The 8265-nt window shown below is 30.5% G+C and overlaps 1 long non-coding RNA gene across 1 annotated transcript; it reads right to left on the bottom strand.

The window, feature by feature from the left end:
• Positions 1-458: 458 nt before the first annotated feature.
• LOC136997303 (uncharacterized) lies at positions 459-2084 on the bottom strand. Its single transcript, XR_010888113.1, has 4 exons — positions 1909-2084; positions 1640-1793; positions 1392-1503; positions 459-1149 (listed from the first exon to the last, which is right to left on the bottom strand). It is a non-coding gene; the product is annotated as an uncharacterized lncRNA (long non-coding RNA).
• Positions 2085-8265: the final 6181 nt, after the last annotated feature.

An 8265-nucleotide genomic window follows, 5' to 3' on the forward strand; every position in this document is an offset into this window, starting at 1 on the left:
ACACAAGATATGGATACATTAATTTTTTCAGATTTTTGACCACTTTCATAATTACTGGCACAATTGTGTTAGATGAATCTTACAGTTATTCAAGCATTTACTTTAGGCTTCAATTTTATAAAGATTGCTATATGTTTTAATAATTAATTTTAAAATTAATAACTTCAAAATTTACATTTTGAATTATAACATATTTTATATTTTAAAATGAAACTAAAACTAATATTCTACATGTTTTTCTATCTGGATAGAAAACTATATTAATTTACAACATTTTTTAAAAACATGCATTGACATTTTAAATTGATTTTTTATTAGGAAATATACCCGTATTATTAAGAAATGCATGTGTTATTGATGAAGAGGACCTTAACAATATCGAAGACGATACTTGGCCACTTCTTGTATATGTAGCAGGATACACTTCATATTCAGCGATTAAAAAATTGAAATGCGAATACTGCAAAATTTTTTTAATTGGTGACAACATACATTTTTCAGCTTTAATAGCAGCAAACAATCGAGGAGGTTTATGTAATCCCAACGAAGACGTTATTACGTGTGCAGCATATACTTTCTTAATTGTCCAAAAATTACTAGAAAATGATCACGATTTTCTCGTACAAAAAAATCAACGTCAAATTGTCAAGACTCTAACATTCGAAACTATACGTGATTTGTATTTGGAACTTTTTTCAGGACACTGTTGTTCAAAGCATTCAGCTCAAATCTTAATTATAAAAATTATACATACACTCTGTAACATCTTTTTAAATAATTATACAAAAAGACAAAATGATACCATAAAAAAAAAACAATGCCAGACTGCAAAAGAATGAAATAAACTAAAGCTGTTAACATTTGGATATGATGTATCTTCTACATGAAAGAAATAAATAGTAGTGTCTTTGTGCGAAATTATCCACTTGTGTATATCAATGCGATCCTTCAATTTCACATACAACTCTTCTAACGTAGAAAATCCGTTTTTTTCATCAAACGTTTTTCTCGATTCTATGCTGCTTGCAATTGCTTGCTCGATCAAAAAATTCTCCATCTTTAAACGTTTCTTTGCTGGGCTTTCTCGATGAGGTGCTTCACTTTCTGTTAAGTATTGAGGATTGTATAGCAACTGACTTGGAACAGCGTCTGTAACAAAAAATGCAATGAGAAAAGGAATACTATTTCATTGTCTCGTTATGGGGAATATTGAATTCCAAGTGTTAATATTTGTAATTTCATTCTTGTAATTCATAAATATAACTAAAGTACTATCTTGTACTAAAGTATTATCTTGATGAAAACAATAAACATGTAATTGAGATAAATACAATTAGAATATTAAAATATTGCAGCTGTAGAATTTTTTGAAATTATTTTGAAACACTTACTTTTAATTAAACGTGGATGTCGCAATGGAGCAGTTAACAATTTCCCATTAGCTTCATTATAATGGCTCGTTTCTCGTTCAATATCGTAAGAGTGAAAATGTAATTCGCATACCTAAAACATGATGATGAGTAAAAACAAGTGTAATGCATAAATTTTTGTCTTGAGATTATTTATAAATTAACAAATTGATCGTTAACATATTATTTATAATATTAATTTTATTTATAAATATATTGAATTAACTTACTTTAGAACTATTTGTAGGACAAAAATTCTGTCGACAAATAGCACGTAACCATTTTTTTTTATTTCTTCATTTTTTGGAAAAGAAAACGTTGCAACCTTTGGCCCATTTTTGTAATTGCCATTACAATTTGGCACACAACATTTGAAAGGCATTGCTATAAAAGAAATACATAATTTCAATAATAAAGAAGTATGATCCAAATCTAACCTATTATTGTCAGTTTTCTAAATACGTTTATAATTCGGTAAATTAATAAAATTATGACTTACCTCAATAATACAGGCATTCAGCAACTATCCACAACAAAAAATTATTACTAAAACGCACTACACTGTTCAAAAATTCGCGTTTTACATTACAAGACTGAACGACAAATGGCCTACTAGTGATGACGTCATGACTTCAGTGGAGAGGCCTTGTATATAGGTGGTGTTGGTTTAGGACTTGCGACGGGTCAGCGACTGGAAGAGTCGTTTTTACTCCGTCAACAAGTCAACCGCTCGTGGTTCCCTTTTTGGGTCAAGGAATTGAATCCCTATTACCCGGGGCGGAACCTTTGTGCGCAATTTGAGAGGGAAGGTGTGAGGGGGGTGACGAACGAGGAGGGTGTGGTTAAATGAAAAAGAACAAAAGTTTAATTTATTAAAGACAACATTTTAATTTGATTGAATTTATAATTAGGATACAAAACTTAATTCTTAATTGCAGGTGCTAATAATTTTATTTGTGTATTCTTTACAAATGTGTGTGTGTGTGTGTGTGTATGTGGATTATTCCTCAGGGGAAAGGACTAGATTTAAGAAATCAAACCCTGTAAATTCAGGGTTAGGAAGATGCGGAGGAGGCTCGACGTATTCAATGGTGGTGGCTTCGGAGTTGACGGATATGTTGTCAAACTCCGGATCGTTATGTGGGAGTTCCTCCAGTTGAGCCTCTGCTGCAGGAGGGTGGAAACGGACAGGCGAAGGGGGTCTGTAGTCCAGGAGCTCTTCAAGGATCGGAGAGATGGACCTGGGGGTAGGAAGTGGTGAAAGGTCAAGAAAGGGTTGAGGAGATTGTTGAGGAGATTGTTGAGGAGATTGTTGAGGAGATTGTTGAGGAGATTGTTGAGGAGATTGTTGAGGAGATTCCTGAGGAATCGATGGTGATACGGGAGGTGGGTCGGTTTGAGTGTGTGTGGTTATACGAGAGTTACTACGTGGGGTGTGTCGCCTAATTCTAACGGGTCTCACGGTGACCCTCGCCGCGTATCTAAGGTATGGTGGGAGGAATATAGCTATGCAGAGAGCGAATGCTGAAAGGTCCGAGCGATTCCGCCGATGGTTGAGTCGCGGCAAATTTTTAGTTCTCACTGATAAATAGCACAACAAAGTTTATAGGGACGGAGCACAAAATAATAATAAAGAGAGGAAAAATAAAACAAATGAACTAACTTACTCGTTACAGGATACTTTCGGATTGAGTTGAATGTGTACGGTGGTTTTGAGCAGGCGCCCCGTTGAGGGATGGTGTGTAGGCGTCGGACCCTTTTGTCAACGTGTGAGCACCCTGCTGCTGGATGGTGTCGTCAGGGTGATGAACCCTCTACTTGGTCGTGACAAAGTATCGACCTTTTTTATTTCGCGGCCAGAACTACTCGGAAAACTGTCTTAAGGACTTGGCAAAACTTGCTTGATAACTGAGTGACTAATTGGGTTTAATTGCGCTTGGAGCCACCAAAACACGGGTTTTTATACCCTTTCCTTGGGGTAGATCCATTTGGAAAATCTTAGGTTTTTGAAGCGGGGATCGAATAGGAATTAGTCTTGTGAGAAGATTTTTAATGTGGGGGAGGATGGCGTCATTTTTAACTAATAGGATTAGGTTTAGGTAATTAAGTTATTTGGAATGGGGGTAGGAAGAAAGGGGCCCTAACGAATAAGGAATAGCGTCGTTTCGGGTCCATATGCGATGAGGGTAGGTTTTTGAGGTGGCGTAACCCGGTTGGTGTTAATTAGTATAGGTGGGGTGCATCTCAGTGTCTTAAGATCTAGGTGGGCGTAGTCTTTAGACCGTACGACGGAATGAAGGGTGGTCTATAGAGGTGCTTGCCCCGATTCCCGGCTTTCGGATTGGAGGGTTGAGAATCGGTATATGAGTTCGCGAGGCCTTGGGTCACTGATCTAATAAATTTGATAGTTTACGACTGTCGCGTGGCCCTGGGGTCGCGTGGAGAGTGCGATTAATGCATCTCGGTTTCCCAGACCTACTGAACACGTGCACCGTATCAGGTGTCATGCCTTCTAGGCGTGCGACTGTGGTCATTACCCGATCGTCACTCGGTAAAATCCTATCTATTAGGGTTCCCGTAGGCAGAATCCAAGTATATGGCTAGCTAGTGCCAGTTTTTATTTCCTACTTTAAACATCTGGAGTCGACTAAAGACTCCGGTTACCGCAAGTTTTGACTTTTATGATTTTTCTGACGACGATAGGCACGCTGACCGACCAAGGTATTTTCAAATATCTATCCCCCTTGCTATTTTTCTCTGTGAGAAAGTTCGAGCTCATGGTGTCTCGTGAGAAAAACAGCTCTGGCGTTATAATATTCTTTAAAAGTTTTTTGTTGGTCCCGTGTTTACTAGGTCTGGTATTTAATAAAAAGAAAAGAATCGTGAAGTCTGATCAGGACGTAACAAAACTTTTCTGATAGTATTTGATTTTTAGATACAATATACCAATCAATTTTATCTTTAAATTCTTTCATGAAAGTCTCTGATAACCTTTGATACTTAGATATATATTTCCACTCAACGTAATCTTTAAATCTTCTTATGAAATTTTCGGATAATATGCGGTATCTAGATATTATATTCCACGAGAATTTATCAGAAAAGCTTTCAATTATACTTGGAGATAATTTCACATATCTACACATGTATTCCCAATCCATTTTATCGTAAAATTCTAAAATTATTCTATCGGATAAGTTTATATTTCTAATTAGTTGTTTCCATGATATTTTATCATGAACTTTACATATAAAATCTTCTGATATGTTTTTTGTCTGATATTGGCATAGATTATCCCAATTTAGTTCATTTCTAAATTCAAAAATGAAGTCGTTTGACAACGTTTGGTATCTAGATACTAAATCCCAACTGATATATTTTTTAATAAAGTTCTCTGACATTATCTGATATTTAGATATACATTTCCACAATACACATCCTTTAAATTCGCGTATGAAATCTTCTGATAATTTATGATATTTAGAAATATTCTTCCAATCTATATTACTTTTAAATTTTTTTATAAAATTTTCTGATAGTTTTTGGAATTTAGATATATCTTTCCAACATATTTCGTTTTTAAATTCTTCCATGAAATCTTCTGACAATGTCTGAGATTCCGATATATACTTCCATTCAATCTTATGTACAAATTCTCTTATTATGTTTTCAGATAAACTCTGACATTTGCATAGACTATACCAATCTAATTTATTTTCGTATTTTCTTATAGTATCGTCATTTAACCTTTGGAATTGAGACACAACAGTCCATATGTGATCTGTAAAATAATGAGAAATTTCGTTTATGATATTGCTAACGTCTTGATACTTTACTGCAAAACATATATTATTTTCGTCTAAAATTAATTTTAGAGTTTTATCATTCATTTTGTTATAAATAATAACTAGTTGTATATTAAGTTCATCGATGAATTCTATAATAAATTCATCCTGTAACATTCCCGTTTGCGTAATACGGTTCCAATTGAAACTGTTTCGTTTTAATCTTATATAGTCTGTAACGCTTAATCTGAAATAATCTATACTATAAAGACTTAATAAATCTGTGTATTTTAACTTATTATATATGTTAGAATATATGATATGATTGCTCATTACCTGTTCCATTTTAATATTGTTTGTTGTTATGATATTGTTACATTTGCGCATAAATATTCAAATTTAACATTTATTTATTATTGTAATGTATTTTTTCTAAAAAGATAACCATATTATTAAGGAAATTGAAATATTTTATCATTAAATTCATTAAGGAATTCTTTAGAAAATTTATTGTTAGTATAAGATATAAATGTTTTTAGATTTGCGGAAAAATCTGTAGACGTATTCATTCTCCTGGATTTAAATATACATATCCAATTAATTTTATCCTTAAATTCTCTGATAAAATCCTCTGATAATTCTTGGTATTCAGATATATAATCCCAATCCACTCTGTCCTCGAACTCTCGGATGAAATCCTCAGATAGTTTTTGGTATTCTGATATTAATTCCCAATCAACTTCGTCCTCGAATTCTCTGATGAAATCCTCAGATAGTTTTTGGTATACAGATATATAATCAAGATTAATCTTGTTCTTAAAATTTACAACAAAATCTTCTGATAGTTTTTGATATCTAGATATTGATTTCCAGTCAACTTTGTCACAAAATTCTCTAATGAAATTCTCCGATAGTTTTTGATGTCTAGATGTACGTTCCCAATCGACTCTGTCGTTAAATTCTCTAATGAAATTCTCCGATAGCTTTTGATGCATAGATACGAGGTTCCAATCGACTCTGTTCTCGAACTCTCTGATGAAATCCTCCGATAATTCTTGGTATTCTGATATACATTTCCAATCTACAGTATCATTAAATTCTCTGATAAAATTTTCTGATAAATTTTGGTATTTAAATGTTAGTTCCCAATCGACTCTGTCGTTAAATTCTCTGATAAAATCTTCCGATAATTTTTGGCGTTTAGATATAAACGTCCAATATACTTTATGATTAAATATATTTTCGAATTCTCTGATAAAATTTTCTGATAATGTCTGATGTTTTACTATATATGTCCAATTTACTTTATTATTAAATTTTCTAATCATATTTTCTGTAAGATTTTGATATATAGATATAAGATCCCAATCTAACTGATCTTGAAATCCTTTGATAAATTGTTCTTGTAGTTTTATATATTTAGATATATATTTCCAGTCTATTATTGTAGATATAATGTATTTTTCTATATATTTTCTTAAGTAAGGTATATTGTAAAATTCAACTATTTCTTGCATTTTTAGTTTTTCGCACATTACAATAATATGTCAAGTTTACTATCAAAAAAGTTGATTATTAAATTTAATAATTTAATATTAAAGATTATGTTGTTTTATTTTAATATCATTAACATATATTTAAAAGAATTTTCAATATACAATGGAAAATTATAACTCGATATCACTCGATGTATGTATGTTGTCTGAATTTATGATTTTATCTATTTGTTTAATAAACTCGTCGTTTGTGTTTAGAGATCTAAATTTGAAATAAAATACTAACAATCCCAAAGTAAAACATATTAAAACTAAAACAAATAATATAATAGTCATTTAAATGGATAACGTTTATTATTATTTGTCAGGAAGTTTTATAAATTATAATCATATATTTTTAAACCAAGTTACAAATACTTTATCAGATAATTATTTTAAAATAACATCTATAGACGAGAATGTAGATATATTTAAGAATTTAATTTTTGAAAGTGTTATATATCCTAAAAGATTATATATATATAATTGTTTTGATGAAATATTTTATGAAATAAAGTTTAAGTTGAATATATGTAATTATATAATGATACAAAATAACTTACTTTTAAGTTTAAACAATGGTAAGAATATAATTAAGATTATATTAAAATTGAATAATGGAATTGTACAAATACTTGATGAAAAACTTAGTGATATTCCCTATCTATTAGATATGGAAAATACTATATTACTATTGTACAATTCTACAAATATTAAAGAGTTGAAACATTTAGACGATATAGATTATGTAGTTAAAGATGATATATTTAAAGAAGATAATATCGTCATTAAAAAATTACTTAAATTCAAGAGTGAAAAATATTCAGGTATTATGTATGTAACTGATTTTAAAAATAAGTACTTGTTTGAAGTTTCTAAAAACGAGATAAAGGATGTATCGTTTGGAAATGTTTACATATTTAATAGCGACATAATTGATTGTTTTAATTTAAATGATACAAGTTTATTAATAATGTTATATAGAAGAAGCAAGAAAGGCTTAAAGTATTATATATTTACAAAACAAGACGAGAGTTACATAAAATTTAAGACTATAAATGATGTTATTTCCTATTTGGATGATTATTACACTATAATAAGGGAGTCTGTATATGTAAAATAGTAAAGTTTTTGAAATTTTATAGATTTATGTATAAAAATAAACTTAATTAAGAGAAATAAGTCTGTTGAAGAATATTGTAAGATAAAATTATTTAATTCTTTAAGAAAAATATCTAATGATTTAGATATAACTAATGATAACCTAACTTCTTTTATAGATAAGTTAAATATAACTAATAATATAACAACAGAAGAATTAGTTGATTATGTATCTGGTTATTTATACGAAAAAGTACTTAATAATTACGATTATGCAGTTTTAGCATCTAGAGTTGTTTTGTTTAATATTAATAAATCTGGTTTTAAAACATTTGATGAATATGTTAACTTTTTTGTTGATATATTTAATAATGATTTTATTGATACATATAATAGATATAAGGACGATATTAACGAAATAATTTTGCATGATAA

This window comes from Linepithema humile, chromosome 1, assembly GCF_040581485.1.
Source record: "Linepithema humile isolate Giens D197 chromosome 1, Lhum_UNIL_v1.0, whole genome shotgun sequence".
In the NCBI taxonomy this organism is placed as follows: Eukaryota; Metazoa; Arthropoda; class Insecta; order Hymenoptera; family Formicidae; genus Linepithema; species Linepithema humile.